The following is a 20,917-nucleotide window of genomic DNA, read 5'->3' as shown; positions in this document are numbered from 1 at the left end:
AATTAAAATGTGGATTACGGAAATGTCGGAGACCCTATACTTAGAAAGAATTAGACTTGTCTTAATGGACAAACAAGATCTTTTCCATAAAATTTGGGCTCCATTCATTAACTATCTGAAGGGATAGATTGGCACAGCACGAGGACCCAACTGAAACTTGAACTCAGGACCAGATGAAAAGCTATACTTTATAACCTACAAACCTATCTCCATTGACGTATTACAGGTAACCCATTCCACCTCCCTTGTTTTTCTGTTGTGTTTTTTTTTTTCTTCTTTTTTTTTTGTAACTTTCTACCCTCTCTTTCTCCCTCTTTCTATAAAAAATAAAAACACTAGAAGCAGAAGTAATTGATAATGGAAAATTTTAATAATGTATGACTGATGTATATGAAAAGTTTTTTTACTATAATATGTAACTACATTTTATAATATGTCTACTTCTAATAAATAAATAAATCCATGCTGACTTTGACCGATCCTGTCACTGCTTACCAAATGCGCTGCTATTAAAGCTTTAATAATGGACTCAAGCATCTTCCCCACTCCGGATGTAAGGCTAACTGGTCTATAATTCCCTGTTTTTTCTCCCTCCCTCCTTTCTCAAAAAGTGAGGTTACATTAGCTACCCTCCAGTCCACAGGAACTGATCCAGAGTCGAGAGAACATTGGAAAATGATCACCAATGCATCCACAATTTCTAGACCAACCTCCTGGGATGCAGACCATCAGGCCCTGGGGATTGCCTTCAGTCCCAACAGTCAACCCAACACCATTTCCTGACTAATGTGGATTCCCTTCAGTTCCTCCCTCCCATTAGATCCTCGGTGAAAGCTTCATCTCTCTCAACACAAAGTAAATTTTACAACAGAACCACATCTCCACTGGGCACAGGAACACCGATTCCATAGTCTAGCTTTCCAATGAATTCCTGAAGACTATGGAAGGTGCCCCATCTGTGCACATCCCAACAAGGCGTTCCCAGCCAAGCTCATGTTTGATGAGGAAGGCTTCCAGCATTCTGAACACATCTCCCCGAGTGGTAATGGCCAATGGCTCTGAGATCATGTACTCCTCCTTCATGGCTTCTCCATCGAGGTAACGAACGTAGACTTGCAGTTGGGAACATGAGCATCTGTTGACTCGTCCAGTTGCAGTGAATACACTGGACTGCTCTTCACAGTGAACACTACGCAGCAGAATATTACTCATATCCCAGATTCGACTTTTGACTGTGTCATTCGAAAGGGAAATCTGCCTGAACTTGTTTGACTGCTGTTCCCCCAGCACCAACATTGCTGCTTCGAGAAGGCATGGCTTGATAAGCTCTTCACCGATGCTGTGAGGTTTCTTAGTCTGTGCGATTCGATAAGCAATCCGGTATGAAGCCTCCACCGTTGCTTCAATTTGATGAGCGCAGTGAGCCGTCGAATCGATGCGGGAACCCTCGAGTATGGCTTCTTTTAGTTTGAAATAGTCCACACCCTTCTCCGCCAGGTCGCTGTGACAAGACTCCAAATGGATCTTCAGTTTCCTGGGCTTCATGCACTCATGGCTCAAAACCTTGGCACAGATAACAGATTGCGACTTGACCACGGATTTTTGAACAATGCTTGTGAAGCCGAACTTGAGAAATGCTTCACTATACGTGCGCGTCTTGGAAGACAAGGTTCACAAAACACACGGTATATGCAGGGCCTCAGGGGAATTTTATCAGTGGGTACAAAGTTTACTTCAGGCCCATACCGTTCTCCATTAGTCATCCTGTTTTTATCTACTACGGGTTTTATGCCATGAGCTGTAGCCTGTAAGGCAAAAATGGGTATGGAAGATGAGAGAGTGGTGGAATGGAGCGCTCTGTTGATTTTCTGCATTTGAGGCCTTATGCTCCTACACTCCCTCCATGATAAATATAAATAAATATAAATAAAATAAAAGGATCAGAAAGCACATTTGTTTTGAACATCTTTGTCAAGTCAAGTTTATTCGTCACATACACTTACGAGATGTGCAGTGAAATGAAAAGTGGCAATGCTCACGGACTTTGTGCAAAAAGACAAACAAACAAACAACCAAACAAAATATAAACACAATCATAAACACACACATATTCTTTTACATATTAAATATTGGAAGGAAAAACGTTCAGTAAAGTTAGTCCCTGGTGAGATAGGAGTTTACAGTCCGAATGGCCTCTGGGAAGAAACTCCTTCTCAACCTCACCGTTCTCACAGCATGGCAACGGTGGCGTTTGCCTGACCGTAGCAGCTGGAACAGTCCGTTGCAGGGGTGGAAGGGGTCTCCCATGATTTTATTGGCTCTGGAGTTGCACCTCCTGATGTATAGTTCCTGCAGGGGGGCGAGTGAAGTTCCCATGGTGCGTTCAGCCGAACGCACTACTCTCTGCAGAGCCTTCTTGTCCTGGGCAGAGCAGTTCCCAAACCAGATGGTAATATTTCCGGACAGGATGCTTTCCACAGCCGCTGAGTAGAAGCACTGGAGGATCCTCGGAGACACTCTGAATTTCCTCAATTGCCTGAGGTGGTAAAGGCGCTGCCTTGCCTTACTCACGAGTGCTGCGGCGTGTGATGTCCATGTCATATCCTCTGAGATGTGGACTCTCAGGTATTTAAAACCGCTCACCCTATCCACAGTATCCCCATTTATCCTCAATGGTGTGTACTTTCTCGGATGATGTGCCCTCCTAAAGTCCACGATCAGTTCCTTAGTTTTTTTGATGTTCAAGAGGAGGCTGTTGTCCTGGCACCAGATTGCTAGATCAGCCACCTCCTCCCTGTAGGCCTTCTCATCGCTGTCTGAGATCAGGCCCACCACCACAGTGTCTTCAGCAAACTTAATTATTGAGTTGGAGCTGAACCTAGCCACACAGTCATGTGTGTACAGGGAGTACAATAGGGGGCTGAGGACGCAACCCTGGGGCGATCCTGTGCTCAGGTTGAGGGGTGAGGGACTTCGATGTATTCCCTCCCATCTTGATTACCTAGGGCCTGGCGGTGAGAAAGTCCAGAGCTCAGGCACACAGGGGGGTGTTGAGCCCTAATTCCAGTAACTTCCCGGCCAGTCTGGTGGGGACTATCGTGTTGAAGGCTGAACTGAAGTCTATGAACAGCATCCTCACATAGCCCCCATTCTGGCTGTCAAGATGAGAGAGAGCGGTGTGCAAAACCTGGGAGACCGCATCGTCCGTGGATCTGTTCGGACGGTATGCGAACTGCAATGGGTCCATGAGTACAGGCCCAGTGCCGTCAAAGATTCCTCTGAGACGATCTGTTAATGGTCACTGTTAAGCGCTTGTTAAATGTCACTATTATCACCATATTAACACGATGTGAGGGAGAGAGACGAGGGCGGGCTGTTGCCTTTTGACCTCACATTAGAGAATCCAATGCTCACACCATCGTTGCGTTGGGGTGGGTCCTGATCGCTTGGGTGCGAGCACAAATCGAAAGGTTTCAAAAAGGAGTGAACCCTGTGAGGTGAGGCCTGCCTGCCTGCGTCTCACAAATACAGGCAAGGCAGTCCCTCCAAGGGAAGCACAGCCACTGAGCCATTGTAATGACAGAGAAAAAAAGCAAACAAACAAAAAGGTGTGAACGGCACCGTCTCATCTCCTTCAGTTGCAAATTCTGGCAAACACAACACCCCCACCGTGGCTTTCAGCATTCCTTGCAACTGGGATGGTTTTCTCTCGACCCCTAGGAACAGGGATTGTTTCATTTGCTTGTGTGCATGTATAAAATCGACATCTTTGCACTATTTCTGTTGGTCTTGGTAAGAAGTGAGCATGTAAAGCCTCCTTACATTCCTTGTTCGTTTTACTAGCCGGCTTAGCTGGCTGCAGCAATGCCCTTAGGGTGTGATAACCCTTGCTTCCTATGGAACAATGCTCTTTGCTTCTCTTCTGTAGTGATATCATTTGAAGTGAACCAAGCCTCTAAGACTTTGGTCCATTCCTCAAAGTATAACCAGATTCTAACGGGCACATTCCCTACTATTAGATTAGCCATGGTTACACTGTTGCTACTCAGGTACACAACGTGCCGTCCTCTGGCACAATGTTCTCTGCAATGGACTTAATTCCTTTTAGGCTGTGAGCCGAGGAGCTTTATTCTGCAGTTTCGTGACCCAAGTCACCAAACTACATGAAATTTTCACATATTGTGTAAAAAGAATTATATAATTCACCCCTGAAACTCGATATGAAGAAGACTTGCACATTTTAATTAAATTAGAGAAAAACCGGAAAAATTTAGGGTATTTTTTTAGTCCAATCAAAGCACGTTTAACATTGGGTTGTCTGCCAGTTGGCCAATCACACGCTTTGTTTCAGGCTAGCACACAAAATGGCTGAGGGGGCTTCACAGATGCCTGTTTTACTGGAGATTCCGATTTGTTGTTCTGTGGAATAAATGTTGTGGAAACTTGCAGCAGGTAATTGTATTTAGTGGGAAAAGCATTAAAAAGGCTGAAGAAAGTGCTGCTGAGTTGATGGAAGTGTTGAAAGTGATGGAAGTCTTGAAAGCAAAGTCCCTGCTGAGGTCCTGGAACACAATGATTAAGAGCCAGGAACCAACTCTAACTAAAAGGTAAGATCTAAAGTCTGAATTTATGAAAATCTATCTGTATGGAGTTTAATTAATTTAATTGCACCCTTTTATAATGTGAATAAATTCATTCATTCACTTACTTCATTCATTCATGAAGTTGAGGGCCTAAACTATATGTGTCCATAACAGTCAATTAAACATTGTCACTAATGCCAGCCTGTTGTACAGTAATAAGTCTTTAACAGCTAATCTCGGAGCTGCCTGCGAAAACTTACCGGGAAAAAGTGCTCCGATCGCGGGACATAGGTACTCGCGGTAAAGTGAAGCCGCAGTCTCAATTAATAAGCGGCCGATTCGCGTAAGCGGAGCCGTGGATCATCTCCGCGGGCGGGTGGGGGGGGGGGGGGTGGAAGGCTGTACATAGTGCCGTCTATAGCGGCCGTTATCAGACCCCGACAACGGGGAAAAAAACGGAATGGAATTCCATTGGAATGGAAGCCTATAAATAACGATCGACATCCCTCCGTTTTTTTCCTGTTGTCGGGGTATGATATCGAGTTTCAGGGGTGATTTATATAATTTTCTTTACACAATTTGTGAACATTTCATGTAGTTTGGTGACTTGGGTCACGAAATCCTTTTTCTAGACACATTTTTGATGCTCGGCCCACAGCCTATTTAAAAAAATCACTGAGCAGTTATCCAGTACATTCACTACGAATAATCCTCTTATACTAATCGATTTATACTAATATACCATTGGTGGCGGTTCGGCCGTGGGCTGCACGGCACTGGACACTCACTCGACGTCGGTGGTGATTACTGGACTTGGCCGTGGTCAGCACGGCACTGGAAAGCGTTTAAATAGATAGATAGATAGATAGATAGATAGATAGATAGATAGATAGATAGATAGATAGAATCTTTATTTGCCACACGACCAGGGTTGGTGGTATTTGGGTTCGGTACATGATGGTACACTGCTTTAGTCACATTAACACTAATAACAACACAGATCACAGTAATAAAGTGCATCCATACCACATCACAAATCTCACCAACAATACATAGTGCAAAAGAACAGACAAAGACCATAGACGAGACACTGTATACATCAAAAGTCCTTAATATTGACTGTTATTGGAGGGAATTGAGTGTTCTTATGTTCTTATTGCTGAGGGGAAGAAACTGTTTTTAATGCGGGTGGATTTTGTAGCAAGTGACCTGAGGCGCCTCCCTGAAGGGAGAGACTGGAAAAGGTGGTTTGCTGGATGGGAGGGGTCCGAGATGATCTTTATTGCCCGTTTTGAGGTACGTTGGAGGTAAATGGAATGGATTGAGGGGAAGGGGGAGTTGATGATCCCGGAAGCCTTGGAGACAATGCGCTGTAATCTGTGTAGTGAGTGACTGTCAGAGGTGACAGAACGCACCCTTGAGGGGCTCCTGTGTTGAGAGTCAGGGCTGGAGAGTTTTTCACCCACCTTGACTCTTTGCTGTCTGTTCGTCAGAAAGTGCAGAATCATACTTATACCAAAAACGGACAAGGATCTTGAAGACCCAGGTTCATACAGAGCTATAGCCCTCTTAAATACTGATCAGAAAATATTAACTAAGATTCTATCTAATAGATTGAGCTTAGTGATCAGTAAATTAATACATCCTGACCAAACAGGGTTTATCCCCAAACGGTATTCATTTTTTAATCTGATAAGACTATTTAATATTATATACTCCAATAGAATCCCCAACGCAGAGCTAGCAATTATCTCGTTAGATGCTGAAAAAGCATTTGACCAGGTAGAATGGCCATATTTATTTTCGGTGATGGAAAAATTTCAACTAGGAGAGAAGTACTGTACATGGGTTAAATTGTTATATTCTAACCCAACAGCTAGAATATTAACAAACAAAATGTTATCAACTAAATTTAATCTCTCTAGAGGCTGTAGACAAGGATGCTCACTATCACCACTATTATTTGCTCTTGCAATCGAACCCCTAGCAGAAAGCGTTAGAAACCATCCAGGAATATTTGGATACAATACTAGAGACACAAGGAATAAAATCTCCTTATATGCAGATGATATATTAATATATATTACAAAATTAGAAACTAGTATTCCAAACCTATTAAATCTAATAACTCAATTTGGTCAGTTTTCGGGATATAGAATCAATTGGAATAAAAGCGAAATCATGCCAATAACAAAATTCAATTTACATACAATACAACAATCCCCTTTTAAAATAGTTAAAGATAAATTTAAATACTTAGGAATCTGGGTAACTAAGACATATACCTCTTTATTTAAACAAAATTTCCCACCCTTACTGAATAAACTACATAAGAATATTCAATACTGGAAAACACTCCCCATTTCAATGCTTGGGAGAATTAATGCTATAAAAATGATTTTTTTACCGCAACTACTGTACCTACTTCAATTAATTCCGATATATATCCCAAAAACTTTTTTCAAAAAAGTCGACTCCATTGTTACAAGTTTTGTCTGGGATTATAAGAATCATAGAATAAGTAAAAAACATTTATGTAAATCAAAGATAAATGGAGGTCTGGCTTTGCCAAATTTCTTATTTTATTTTTGGGCAGTCCATATTAAAAACATGAATTTTTGGCTGGAAGAAATGGACCAACAACCAGATTGGCCAATGATGGAAAAGGAAGACTGTATACCTTTTGAAATTGGACCGATCATATTTGCCCCCACAAAACAGCACAAAAAAACCTATAAAGAAAACCCCATAATACATAGTGGAATACGAATTTGGAAACAAATAAAAAAAGATTTAAAATTGAATAATATACCACTCTGCCTTCCCATTGTAAATAATCCTTTGTTCAAATCATCCTTTATGGACAAAGGTTTCACACAATGGAAAAATCATGGAATCAAAAATATAGGACATCTTTATGGGAAAGGTACTTTTCTTTCATTTCAAGAGTTACAACTGAATTATGGATTGCACTCAAATAATTTTTTCAGATATCTACAAATTAGAGATTATGTTAAATCTAATACACAAGTTTACAGGAATAGGGAATCAGAAATTCTTGATGAATGTCTGAACAAGCATCCTAATACTGAAAAACTAATAGCTTATATTTATAACACCCTACTAAATAACGAGGTACCACCGACCGAACTACATAGATACAAATGGGAAATTGAAATAGGTCATCCTATCACGAAAGATATGTGGGACGAAAGTTTACAACAAATATATCAATGTTCATTAAATGCCAGACATATTTTAATACAATTCAAGGTCTTACATAGACTACACTTCTCTAAAATAAAACTAAATAGAATCTTCCCACAAATCTCTCCTATTTGTGATAAATGTCTACATTTAGAGGCTAATTTAACACATACTTTTGCAAACTGTATAAAACTTAAACATTTCTGGACAGATATTTTTGAAATAACTTCAAAAGTTATTAATACAAAACTGGACCCAGACACAAAATTAATAATACTTGGAATATCAGAACAAAGCTTAACACTCACAACAAACCAAAGAAATGTCCTCAACTACAGTATAATAACCGGCTGGGTGAATGCTCTTGTCCAACAGTTTATTGTAGAGTTTAATTGGGTGTATAGTGTTAAAGGCCGAGCTAAAGTCTATAAACAGGATGCGTGCATAAGTGTTCGGTGATTCCAGATGATGTAGGGAGTAATGAAGAGCTAAGTTGATAGCATCCTCCACAGACCGGTTGGCGCTGTATGCAAATTGGAAAGGGTCCATGATGGGGGCAGTGTGTGTTTTCAGATAGGTGAGGACTATGTGCTCAAAGGCCTTCATGGCAACTGATGTTAGTGCAACAGGTCTAAAATCGTTCAGACAGCTCACCTTGGAGGACTTGGGCACAGGGATGATAATAGATGATTTAAAACACTACGGGACTCTACATTGGCTGAGGGAATTGTTAAAGATGGAGGTTAACACAGGAGCCAGCTGGGCTGTACAGTGGTTGAGCGCAGCGGGGCTAAGGTAGTCTGGCCCTGCCGCTTTTCTTTTATTAAGATTTTTGAAGAAAATTAAGCAACCACCGTCGTTGTTCTGCTTGCTGGGCTTCTAGTTTCTAGCTTCTAGCTGCGCTGCCCTGCTACAGCACTGCTTGTTGCCTGGCCATCATACGTTCCCGTTCCAACTTTTTGCCCGCCAAATACATACTTGTCTTTAACTATCTGTTTGATCTTGAGAAAAGCCTCAAAATGATCGCAATTCTGTTCCTGCTAACGGAATTTACATCCTCGTCTCCAAATTGTTATGTATTGGTGCTGGAAACTGACTTAAATAAGACTCGGAACACACAGGTACTTAACAAGCTTCTTGTATTGAAATCGCCATCTTTAGTCTCTCTGCACATGCGTACAATTGCACAAGACATTCCAATATGCTAATCATATTCTCATACACAACATTTCCCCATCATAAATCCATGCTGACATCTCCACTGGGCACAGGAACACAGGTTCCGTAGCCCGACCACGGATTGCATTTCTTCCCCTCTCCTTTCCTTAGCCTAGCTTTCCAATTAAGTCCTGAAGACTTCATCCAAACTTCTTTGAAAAGTTGCTCACCTGGCCTTGCCTTTCCCCTCCACCAGTCAGCCAGCCATCCAGCTGCTTGCTGCCTCTCCTCCTCAGCCTTAAACCTGGCTCGTGACAAATCCTTAAAGGCCTTGTCATTACCTCTGGTGCCACCCACGCACCCTCCGACCCATCCAGGCACACTAGCGACAGACAGACAGACAGACAGAGGACTTGCCAATACACAGCCGACAGCGCAGTGCGCCGGTCGCCCTCCAGACCACGCTCCCAGAACGTGCGGCCAGGGCTTCTGTCGTGGGGACGGGTCTGCCACATTGACCAAACCATGGCTCGCCCTCCGGCTGCTCAATGGTGCTAAATTCACCCCTGCCCCCGTCAGAGTCAGTGAGTCCTACCTTAGCGGTGTGGTACTCGCTGTGGTTGACGTGCAGCTTAGTCTCTTCTCTTCAGACCAACATCACCCCGATTGTGGCGACTTGATTGGCAGAGCCGACAATTGTGACTTTGAAGAATTTGCTGAAGATTTTTTTCTCCTTCAGGAAGTTTGGGTTGAAATGCGACCTCTTTTCCCTTGAAAGTATCCATTGGTGAAATAAAGGAAGGCAGAGCATTTGACTTGAGCAGTCCGTCAACACAGACACACGCACGCACGCAGACGCAGAAGTGAGAGAGGGCAGCAGGCAGACACGCAGCTTTTAAGCAAGCGTGAGGAGGAATTTTTGTCTTTTCTTTTGAACTTTGAAAATCTCCCAAAAGGGAAGTGCACCGTTCCCAGAGGCACTGCAATACTGGGTCGATGCGTGGAGTGGACGGAGCAAGCCCCTATTCCATCTCCCTGTTCCAAAAATCAATTTAATATATGGTCCCTAGATAAGGGATGTATCAGATATTAAACTGATAAGAACAGATTTTTTTTTTTTTTTTTTAAATTTCAAAATATACTTTATTCAATTGGTAAATATATACAATTCCTGAACCATTCAAACAAAATTCATTCGACATTTTCGGAGACTGTACAAATTTCTTCCAGTACAATTTTTTTACATTTGTCAAATTTCACCAAACAGTCCCCCACCAGTGCCACTCTGTGGCCCCTGTTCAAGTAATAAATATATACAATGTGTACCCAGTGCGAAAATTTCCATCTGACATTTCAAGTTGCACAAAAAAAATGTCCCCCACCCGTGCCACTCATGTGGCCCCCTGGCGTGGTATACCTTCCCTTAATTTAATTTGAGGGGCGTCTCCACCATACCGTGCCCCCCATGTCCAGCAGCGGAAGGACCCTAGACTGTGGCCCTCCCCCACCGAGCCTAGGCGTTGGCTGCACCAAGCTTCAGCGAGTCCCTTAGCACGTACTCCTGCAGTCTGCAGTGGGCCAGTCGGCAACATTCCCTGACGGACATCTCGCTCTTCTGGGTGGTGAGCAACGCTCGGGCAGACCAAAGAGCGTCTTTCACCGAGTTGATGACCCTCCAGCAGCACTCGATGTCAGTCTCTGAATGTGTCCCTGGGAACAGTCCGTAAATCACAGAGTCCTCCGTGATGGAGCTGTTCGGGATAAATCGTTCCAGGGACCCCTTCATACCTCTCCTGACTTGTTTTGCAAATCCACACTCTGCAAAGAGGTGGGCAACCGTCTCCTCTCCATAGCAACCGTCCCGGGGGGGCAGCGTGCGCTGGTAGTGAGGTTCCGACGGTGCAGGAAGGATCTAACTGAGAGGGCTCCCCTCACCGCCAGCCAAGCCAGGTCTTGGTGCTTGTTGGTCAGTTCTGGCGATGAGGCATTTTGCCAGACAAGCTGGGCAGTCTGCTCTGGGAACCACGCCACCGGATCCATCGAGTCCTTTCCCTGCAGTGCCTGCAGGACATTCCGTGCTGACCACTGCCCGGTGGACTTGTGGTCAAAGGTGTTGGTCCGGAAGAACCGTTCCACAGACGCCAGATGGGGCGGCAATGTCCAGCTGACTGGTACATTGCGTGGCATCTGCGCCAGGCCCATCCTTCGCAACACCGGGGACAGGTAGAACCTCAGCAGGTAGTGACACTTAGTGCCCACGTGCCTTGGCTCTACACTCCGCCTGATGCAGCCACACACAAAGGTGGTCATCAGGATGAGGGCGACGTTGGGCACGCTTTTACCCCCGTTGTCTGCCGACTTGTACATTGTGACCCGTCGCACCCGGTCCATCCTCGACCCCCAGATGAACTGGAAGACGGCCCGGGTGATCCCTGTGGCGTAGGAGGGAGGGACAGGCCACACTTGTGCCAAGTACAGCAGCCCCGAGAGCACCTCACACCTGATGACCAAATTTTTCCCGGTTATGGAGAGGGAGCGTTACCTCCACAGCATTAGAGAGAAATGTGCTTCCAGAGCTCCAGCTTCCTCCCCACCTTGGCTATCCGCTCCAGCCAATTCTTGTTACTCGCCTCAGCCCCCCCGAACCAGATCCCCAGCACCTTCAAGAAGTCAGGCTTGATGGTGAAGGGGATGGAAGATCGGTCGGGCCAGTTGCCAAAGAGCATGGCCTCGCTCTTCCTGCGGTTCACCCTGGCTCCCGTGGCCGACTCAAACTGGTCGCAGATGCTGATCAATCTGCGGACCGACCTTGGATCCGAGCAGAAGACGGCGACATCGTCCATGTACAGGGAGGTCTTGACCTGAATGCCCCCACTGCCTGGCAATGTCACTCCTCTTATGCTCGCATCCTTCCTGATGGACTCGGCAAAAGGTTCAATACAGCAGACAAACAAGACGGGAGAGAGAGGGCAACCCTGCCTGACTCCAGACCTTACAGGGAAACTGTCTGATTCCCACCCATTGATTTCGACTGCACTACGGATGTTGGTGTAGAGCAGTTTGATCCAATTTCGGGTTCCCTCCCCAAAACCCATTTTGGAGAGCACGTCCCTCATGTACGTGTGCGATATCCTGTCGAAGGCCTTCTCCTGGTCCAAGCTGACTAGGCAGGCATCCACCCGTCTGTCGTGCACGTAGGCGATGGTATCTCTCAGCAGCGCTAGGCTGTCTGAGATTTTCCTGCCAGGTACAGCACAGGTTTGGTCCGGGTGGATCACCCATCCCAGAGCAGACTTGACCCGGTTGGCGATGGCCTTAGACAGGATCTTGTAATCTACATTCAACTACGTTATGGGTCTCCAATTCTTTATAACCTTCCTCTCCCCCTTCTGCTTGTAGATTAGGGTGATGCTGCCCTTCCTCATGGAGTCTGACATGCTGCCGGCTAGAAGCATGTCGTTGTACACTTCCAGCAGGTCCGGGCCCACCCAGTCCCACAGAGCCGAATACAACTCGGCCGGTAAGCCATCGCTTCCGGGAGTTTTACTCGAGTCAAAGGAGCGGATGGAGCCAGTCAGCTCCTCTAGGGTCAGTGGTTGGTCCAGACTCTCCCGCTTGCTGTCCTCCAAGACCTCCGTGATAGAGGACAGGAAGTTCTGGGAAGCGGTGCTGTCTGTGGCCTTTCTGTCATACAAATCCGTGTAAAAGGATTTGCAGACCCTCATCATGTCTGTCTGCGAGGATGCTACCGAGCCGTCCTCCTCACTAAGGCTGTTGATCACAGAGCTCCCCCTGTGAACCTTATGGAAGAAGAAACGTGAGCACGTCTCATCCTGCTCCACATGGCGGACCCTGGATCGGAAGATGATCTTGGAGGATTCAGAGGTAAAGAGCCGAGCTTGCCGGTCCTTCACCTCTCTAAGTTCCTCCCTCACATCCACCCCCCTCGACTGCAGAAGAAGCAGTTGTTGCAATTCTGTCTGGAGTTGGCACAATTCCCTCTGACTCTGTCTTGCTTTCTGAACCCCTTTGGCTATGAAGAACCTCTTAATGTTCTCCTTGGTTGCATCCCACCAGAGTGTCGGGGAGTCAAAGAGCGGCCTCACCGTTCTTAGTGCGTAGTCCCTCTTTAGTCCCTCTTTAGCTCCTCAACGTTCTCTGGGGTCAACAGCTTCACGTTTAACTTCCACGTCCCTCTGCCTGCCCTCCGGTCCTCCTGTAGGTGACAGGAAGCCTGAAGGAGGCAGTGGTCAGAGAAGAACACCGGCGTGAGGTCGGTGTGTCTCACCGTGACGGCCTTCGTGGTGAAGACGAAGTCTATCCGGGATCGGGCTAAACCTTCCGACCTCGACCAGGTGAACCGCGGCAGGGACCTGCCTGCAGGGTCGCTGAAGGCGTTGTGCAGCTTTGCGTCTTTTACCGTTTCCATCAGGAACTTGGACGTGCTGTCCAGTCAGTTGTCGGCACTGCCGGATCGTTCAGCTGCATCAATGATTCAGTTGAAGTCACCGGCCAGAACGAGCTGCCGGGACGTGGCCAACAGCACTGGGAGCTGCTGGAGAACGGCCTGCCGTTCGCTCCGCACGGGTGGGGCATACACATTAATCAGCCGGAGCGGTGAGCCACGGTACATAACATCCACAACGAGGAGACGCCCCGCAACCACCTCCCTGACCTCAGTGATGGCGAAGTTCCCTCCCCGCAGCAAGATCCCCAGGCCGGAAGCACGACAATCATTGCCCCCCGACCACACCAACAGTCCGTGGGGCCACCATCGCGACCACCTCCGATAGCAGCGGAGGTGTGGCAACCCGCACTCCTGGAGAAAAGTCACATCTGCCTTGACCTTGGCCAGGTACTGCAAGGCATTTACACATCGCGCAGTGCTCTTCACACTGCGCACGTTTAAAGATGCCAGTTTGAGCTCCATTGTCCTTTAGAGTCACTGACCATTTTCCTGTTCCCTCATGCCCACCGCTTCGGTGAATTGCCTCACCTTTCCTGGGCTCAGGTACCCGGCCTCCTCAACGGGTTGGGTTTCCCGTGTCGTAACCCGAGGTGTCGTTGGGGGGGGGGGGGGCGCTCGTTTTACCCCCTTCTGGGTGCGCCGCTTCCCCCGTCTCTCGTGGCTGGGGCACGGTGACAGGCTTACTGCTCCCAGAAACTCGGAGCTGAGGCCCATTGGCCGCTGCACTGCTCCCGGTTGCCCGGAGCTGGGGCCCATCGGTCGCTACGATGCTCCCGGTTGCCCGGATCTGGGGCCCAATTGCCACTGCACTGCTGTCGATGCCCTGGGGCTGGAGCCCCTCGACCGCTGCTCTGCTCTGGGGCTGGAGCCCCTCGACCGCTGCTCTGCTCCCGATGTCCTGGGGCTGGAGCCCCTCGACCGCTGCTCTGCTTCCGATGTCCTGGGGCTGGGGCCCCTCGACCGCTGCTCTGCTCTCGGTCTCCTTGTGCTGGTGGACAATCGGCCTGGACCTTCTCCTTTCCTCCCCGGTTTTCTTCCTGTGTGGTTTCCCATTCGCCTCATCCTCCGACAAGGAGAGGTTGCTGCCTTCTGTCGGAGAGAGACCGTTTTTTGGGGGTTTTTTGGGCTTGCTCCGAAACTTACAAAATTCTTAAGGGGTTGGACAGGCTAGATGCAGGAAGATTGCTCCCGATGTTGGGGAAGTCCAGGACAAGGGGTCACAGCTTAAGGATAAGGGGGAAATCCTTTAAAACCGAGATAAGAAGAACTTTTTTCACACAGAGAGTGGTGAATCTCTGGAACTCCCTGCCACAGAGGGTAGTCAAGGCCAGTTCATTGGCTATATTTAAGAGGGAGTTAGATGTGGCCCTGGTGGCTAAGGGGATCAGAGGGTATGGAGAGAAGGCAGGTACGGGATACTGAGTTGGATGATCAGCCATGATCATATTGAATGGCGGTGCAGGCTCGAAGGGCCGAATGGCCTACTCCTGCACCTAATTTCTATGTTTCTATGTGCTGACCTTTCTGGTGTTTTCGATACTTCACCGTCGTCCAATCCTGCTCTCCCCCCTCCTCCATCGACTCTCCCTCCTGGGCTTGGTGCTGGAGTTCTCCTGGCACTTGGGGGCTCGTGGTGGTTGAGCTGTCCTCATCCCTGTTTCCCCTTTCTGCTGGGGACTTGGCAGTGGTAGTGGGTGTCTCACCTACCCTGGGTGTGCTGGAAGCCGCCCCTCTTGTTGCCTGTGCATATGCACAGGCTCTTTTTGGGCAGGCCCTGTAAAGGTGGCCTCCCTCCCCACACAGGTTGCAGTTCTTGCTGGCCTGACAGTCCTTTGTCTCGTGGCCCTCCGTTTTGCGGTTTTTGCAGACCACTGCAGTGCATTGGGCCACCACATGCACAGGTTTGTTACATCTTATGCATAGTCTGGGCTGCCCCACGTAACTGAAATAGCCTCGGTTTCCTCCAATTGCGAACACCGAGGGAGGGTGGAGGAGAGCTCCTTCCTTGTCCACCCTCAGCTTTACCTTGACCTGCCGCTTGCTCGTCCAAATCCCATGCAGATCCTTCACGTCCACGCTGTTACCTGCTCCGTCGACGTAGCGAGCAAGGAAGGTGAGGACATCCACTACGGGCACATGTGGGTTGAACATATGCACCGTGATAGAAACATAGAAATTAGGTGCAGGAGTAGGCCATTCGGCCCTTCGAGCCTGCACCGCCATTCAGTATGATCATGGCTGATCATCCAACTCAGTATCCCGTACCTGCCTTCTCTCCATACCCTCTGATCCCCTTAGCCACAAGGGCTACATCTAACTCCCTCTTAAATATAGCCAATGAACTGGCCTCGACTACCCTCTGTGGCAGAGAGTTCCAGAGATTCACCACTCTCTGTGTGAAAAAAGTTCTTCTCATCTCGGTTTTAAAGGATTTCCCCCTTATCCTTAAGCTGTGACCCCTTGTCCTGGACTTCCCCAACATCTGGAGCAATCTTCCTGCATCTAGCCTGTCCAACCCCTTAAGAATTTTATAAGTTTCTATAAGATCCCCTCTCAATCTCCTAAATTCTAGAGAGTATAAACCAAGTCTATCCAGTCTTTCTTCATAAGACAGTCCTGACATCCCAGGAATCAGTCTGGTGAACCTTCTCTGCACTCCCTCTAGGACAATAATGTCCTTCCTCAGATTTGGACACCAAAACTGTACGCAATACTCCAGGTGTGGTCTCACCAAGACCCTGTACAACTGCAGTAGAACCTCCCTGCTCCTATACTCAAATCCTTTTGCTATGAAAGCTAACATACCATTCGCTTTCTTCACTGCCTGCTGCACCTGCATGCCTACTTTCAATGACTGGTGTACCATGACACCCAGGTCTCGCTGCATCTCCCCTTTTCCTAGTCGGCCACCATTTAGATAATAGTCTGCTTTCCTGTTTTTGCCACCAAAATGGATAACCTCACATTTATCCACATTATACTGCATCTGCCAAACATTTGCCCACTCATCCAGCCTATCCAAGTCACCTTGCAGTCTCCTAGCATCCTCCTCACAGCTAACACTGCCCCCCAGCTTAGTGTCATCCGCAAACTTGGAGATATTGCCTTCAATTCCCTCATCCAGATCATTAATATATATTGTAAATAGCTGGGGTCCCAGCACTGAGCCTTGCGGTACCCCACTAGTCACTGCCTGCCATTGTGAAAAGGACCCGTTTACTCCTACTCTTTGCTTCCGGTTTGCCAGCCAGTTCTCTATCCACATCAATACTGAACCCCCAATACCGTGTGCTTTAAGTTTGTATACTAATCTCTTATGTGGGACCTTGTCAAAAGCCTTCTGGAAGTCCAGATACACCACATCCACTGGTTCCCCCCTAGCCACGCTACTAGTTACATCCTCGAAAAATTCTATAAGATTCGTCAGACATGATTTACCTTTTGTAAATCCATGCTGACTTTGTCCAATGATTTCACCACTTTCCAAATGTGCTGCTATCCCATCTTTAATAACTGACTCGTAGTTTCCCCACTACCGATGTTAGACTAACTGGTCCGTAATTCCCCGTTTTCTCTCTCCCTCCCTTCTTAAAAAGTGGGGTTACATTTGCTACCCGCCAATCCTCAGGAACTACTCCAGAATCTAAAGAGTTTTGAAAGATTATTACTGATGCATCCACTATTTCTGGAGCTACTTCCTTAAGTACTCTGGGATGCAGCCTATCTGGCCCTGGGGATTTATCGGCCTTTAATCCATTCAATTTACCCAACACCACTTCCCGGCTAACCTGGATTTCACTCAATTCCTCCAACTCCTTTGACCCGCGGTCCCCTGCTATTTCCGGCAGATTATTTATGTCTTTCTTAGTGAAGACGGAACCTAAGTAGTTATTCAATTGGTCCGCCATATCCTTGTTCCCCATGATCAACTCACCTGTTTCTGACTGCAAGGGACCTACATTTGTTTTAACTAATCTCTTTCTTTTCACATATCTATAAAAACTTTTGCAGTCAGTTTTTATGTTCCCTGCCAGTTTTCTTTCATAATCTATTTTTCCTTTCCTAATTAAGCCCTTTGTCCTCCTCTGCTGGTCTCTGAATTTCTCCCAGTCCTCCGGTATGCTGCTTTTTCTGGCTAATTTGTACGCATCATCCTTCGCTTTGATACTATCCCTGATTTCCCTTGTTATCCACGGATGCACTACCTTCCCTGATTTATTCTTTTGCCAAACTGGGATGAACAATTTTTGTAGTTCATCCATGCAGTCTTTAAATGTCTTCCATTGCATATCCACCGTCAACCCTTTTAGAATTAATTGCCAGTCAATCTTGGTCAATTCACGTCACATACCCTCAAAGTTACCTTTCTTTAAGTTCAGAACCATTGTTTCTAGTATTTTTATTTTTTATAGAAAGCGAGAAAAAGAGAGGGTAGAAAGTTACAAATAAAAAAGAAAGCAAAAAAAAACAAAAAACAACACAACAGAAAAACAAGGGAGGTGGAATGGGTTACCTGTAATACATCAATGGAGATAGGTTCGTAGGTTATAAAGTATAGTTTTTCATCTGTTCCTGAGTTCAAGTTTCAGCTGGGTCCTCGTGCTGTGCCAATCTATCCCTTCAGATAGTTAATGAATGGAGCCCAAATTTTATGGAAAAGATCTTGTTTGTCCATTAAGACAAGTCTAATTCTTTCTAAGTATAGGGTCTCCGACATTTCCGTAATCCACATTTTAATTGTGGGTAGAACCATTGTTTCTGAATTAACAATGTCACTCTCCATCCTAATGAAGAACTCAACCATATTATGGTCACTCTTGCCCAAGGGGGCACGTACAACAAGACTGCTAACTAACCCTTCCTCATTACTCAATACCCAGTCTAAAATAGCCTGCTCTCTCGTTGGTTCCTCTACATGTTGATTTAGATAACTATCCCGCATACATTCCAAGAAATCCTCTTCCTCAGCACCCCTGCCAATTTGATTCACCCAATCTATATGTAGATTGAAGTCACCCATTATAACGGTTTTGCCTTTGTCGCACGCATTTCTAATTTTCTGTTTGATACCATCTCCAACTTCACTACTACTGTTAGGTGGCCTGTACACAACACCCACCAGCGTTTTCTGCTCCTTAGTGCTTCGCAGCTCTACCCATACCGATTCCACATCCTCCAAACTAATGTCCTTCCTTTCCATTGCGTTAATCTCCTCTCTAATCAGCAACGCTACCCCACCTCCTTTTCCTTTCTCTCTATCCCTCCTGAATATTGAATATCCCTAGATGTTCAGCTCCCAGCCTTGGTCACCCTGGAGCCATGTCTCCGTGATCCCAACTATATCATAGTCATTAATAGAGATCTGCACATTCAACTCATCCACCTTATTACGAATGCTCCTTGCATTGAGACACAAAGCCTTCAGGCTTGTTTTTACAACACTCTTACCCCTTATACAATTATGTTGAAAAGTGGCCCTTTTTGATTTTTGCCCTGGTTTTGTCTGCCTGCCACTTTTACTTTTCACCTTGCTACCTATTGCTCCTACTACCCTCATTTTACACCCCTCTGTCTCTACGCTCACACATTTAAGAAACCCTTTCCCTTTAACTCCATCCTCCACTATCCCAGTCGACACCCCACCCCCCTTATTCAGTTTAAAACCACCCGTGTAGCAGTGGCAAACCTGCCTGCCAGAATGCTGGTCCCACACCTGTTAAGATGCAATCCGTCCCTTTTGTACAGTTCCCCCTTACCCCAAAACAGATCCCAGTGATCTAAGAATCTAAATCCCTGCCCCGTGCACCAGTTCCTCAGCCACACGTTCAGGTCCCGTATCTCCCTGTTCCTGCTCTCGCCAGCACGAGGAACTGGAAGCAAACCGGAGATAACAACCCTGGAGGTCCTGCTTTTCAGCATTTTTCCGAGCTCTCTAAAGTCACGCTGCATAATATTCATCCCCTTCTTTCCGACATCGTTTGTGCCGACATGCACTACCACTTCCGGATGTTCACCTTCGCCCTTGAGGATTTTCTGCACTCTGTCCGTGATATCCTGGATCCTGGCACCAGGAAGGCAGCACACCATCCTCGCATCCCGTCTGTTGCCGCAGAAACCCCTGTCCGTACCTCTCACAATGGAGTCTCCCACTACAATGGCGTTGCCTGCCTTAGGCCTTTTTGGTTTTGGCTCAACAGCCCTATTCGCATCACAAGCCAGTCCGCCGCCCAGTGTAAACACCTCTTCTGTCCCGGCAGCTTCTAAGTGGGTGAACCTGTTCACAAGAGGTACAACACCCGGGGACGTTGGCATTCCATGCTTCCCTCCCGTTCTCACTGTCTTCCATCTTCTCTCTTCCAGTACCTTAGGTGTAACAATCGTACTGTAGGACTTGTCGAGGAACGACTCCGTTTCTCGGACGAACCGGAGGTCATCCACTTGCTTCTCCAGTTCCCCAACACGGCCCTTCAGGAGCTCTACCTGGATGCACTTATCGCATTTGTAGCAGCCAGAGGCACCAGCGGTGTCCTTGACCTCCCACATACTGCAAGCATCGCACTGAATCAGCTTGCCTGACATCTCCTTCTTTCGTCTCTACCTCTCAAGCGTATTGCGTGGTCTCCTCTCCTCAGCCTCCTCGCCGAAGACTCGCACTTCCCTTACAAGGCCGCTCACTCACTGCCGCTCGCTAAGAGCCGTCTTGCTTAAATTGACTGATTTACCAATTTACAAACTAAATTCCTCAGTTTTCAACTGTTTTACCGGCACTGACTCACTTCTCTCCTCCCACTTGGGCTAGAGCCAATCAGTCGTATCTCTTGCTAATCTCCTGCTGCTGTTGCTCCCAAAACTACAGCAGTTCTGAGTAAAGTCTGCCTGTCCTTGGCCACTACTTTAACTGTTTTCACTTCTCTCCTCCCACTTGGGCTAGAGCCAATCAGTCGTATCTCTTGCTAACCTCCTGCTGCTGTTGCTCCCAAATCTACAGCAGTTCTGAGTAAAGTCTGCCTGTCCTTGGCTTCTACTTTAACTGTTTTCACTTCTCTCCTCCCACTTGGGCTAGAGCCAATCAGTCGTATCTCTTGCTAATCTCCTGCTGCTGTTGCTCCCAAATCCCAAATCGTCCTTTCTTTTTGGTTTGGGAGGGTGAAGAGTGGCTGCACTTTCAGCAACGACAGCGGAGCTTCATTCCCCTTCTCCTGGAAATCCTTCATCAGTTTTTGCAATCCTGTCGGAAGCACAAATGTAACGTCGAAGTAACCGTTGCCCGGGAAGTCCTGGAGGCAGTAGATAACCCTGGGCTCGAACCTGCAGGTCTCCAGCAAGACCTTCTTTACAAACGTATCTCGACTGAAGGGCATCCCCTCACTGAGGTCCTTGACACTAATCCTGAGGGTATTGCGGATACCCTGTCCTCTAGCTCCCATTGCAGCTGCCATTGCTACGATTTTACACCACAATCTGCAGCTCTTGTCCTTAATGGACCGCCAGGGCTGTTCTA

The 20,917-nt window shown here is 47.0% G+C and overlaps 1 long non-coding RNA gene and 1 other non-coding gene across 2 annotated transcripts in view; both read right to left on the bottom strand.

Moving 5' to 3' along the window:
- LOC116966992 overlaps positions 1–9,743 on the bottom strand; it is a 30,537-nt gene extending 20,794 nt beyond the window's left edge. The window contains exon 1 of the long non-coding RNA XR_004410108.1: positions 9,544–9,743. This is a non-coding gene — a long non-coding RNA (uncharacterized LOC116966992). The remainder of the gene's footprint in view (positions 1–9,543) is intronic.
- A 160-nt stretch (positions 9,744–9,903) lies between these two features.
- LOC116967158 lies at positions 9,904–10,088 on the bottom strand. The gene has a single exon (XR_004410167.1). It is a non-coding gene; the product is annotated as a U2 spliceosomal RNA (small nuclear RNA).
- Between the last annotated feature and the right edge of the window lie 10,829 nt (positions 10,089–20,917).

The sequence above is a fragment of the Amblyraja radiata genome, chromosome 38 (genome assembly GCF_010909765.2).
Source record: "Amblyraja radiata isolate CabotCenter1 chromosome 38, sAmbRad1.1.pri, whole genome shotgun sequence".
Classification (NCBI taxonomy): Eukaryota; Metazoa; Chordata; class Chondrichthyes; order Rajiformes; family Rajidae; genus Amblyraja; species Amblyraja radiata.
This window is presented reverse-complemented; position numbering and strand designations above follow the sequence as displayed.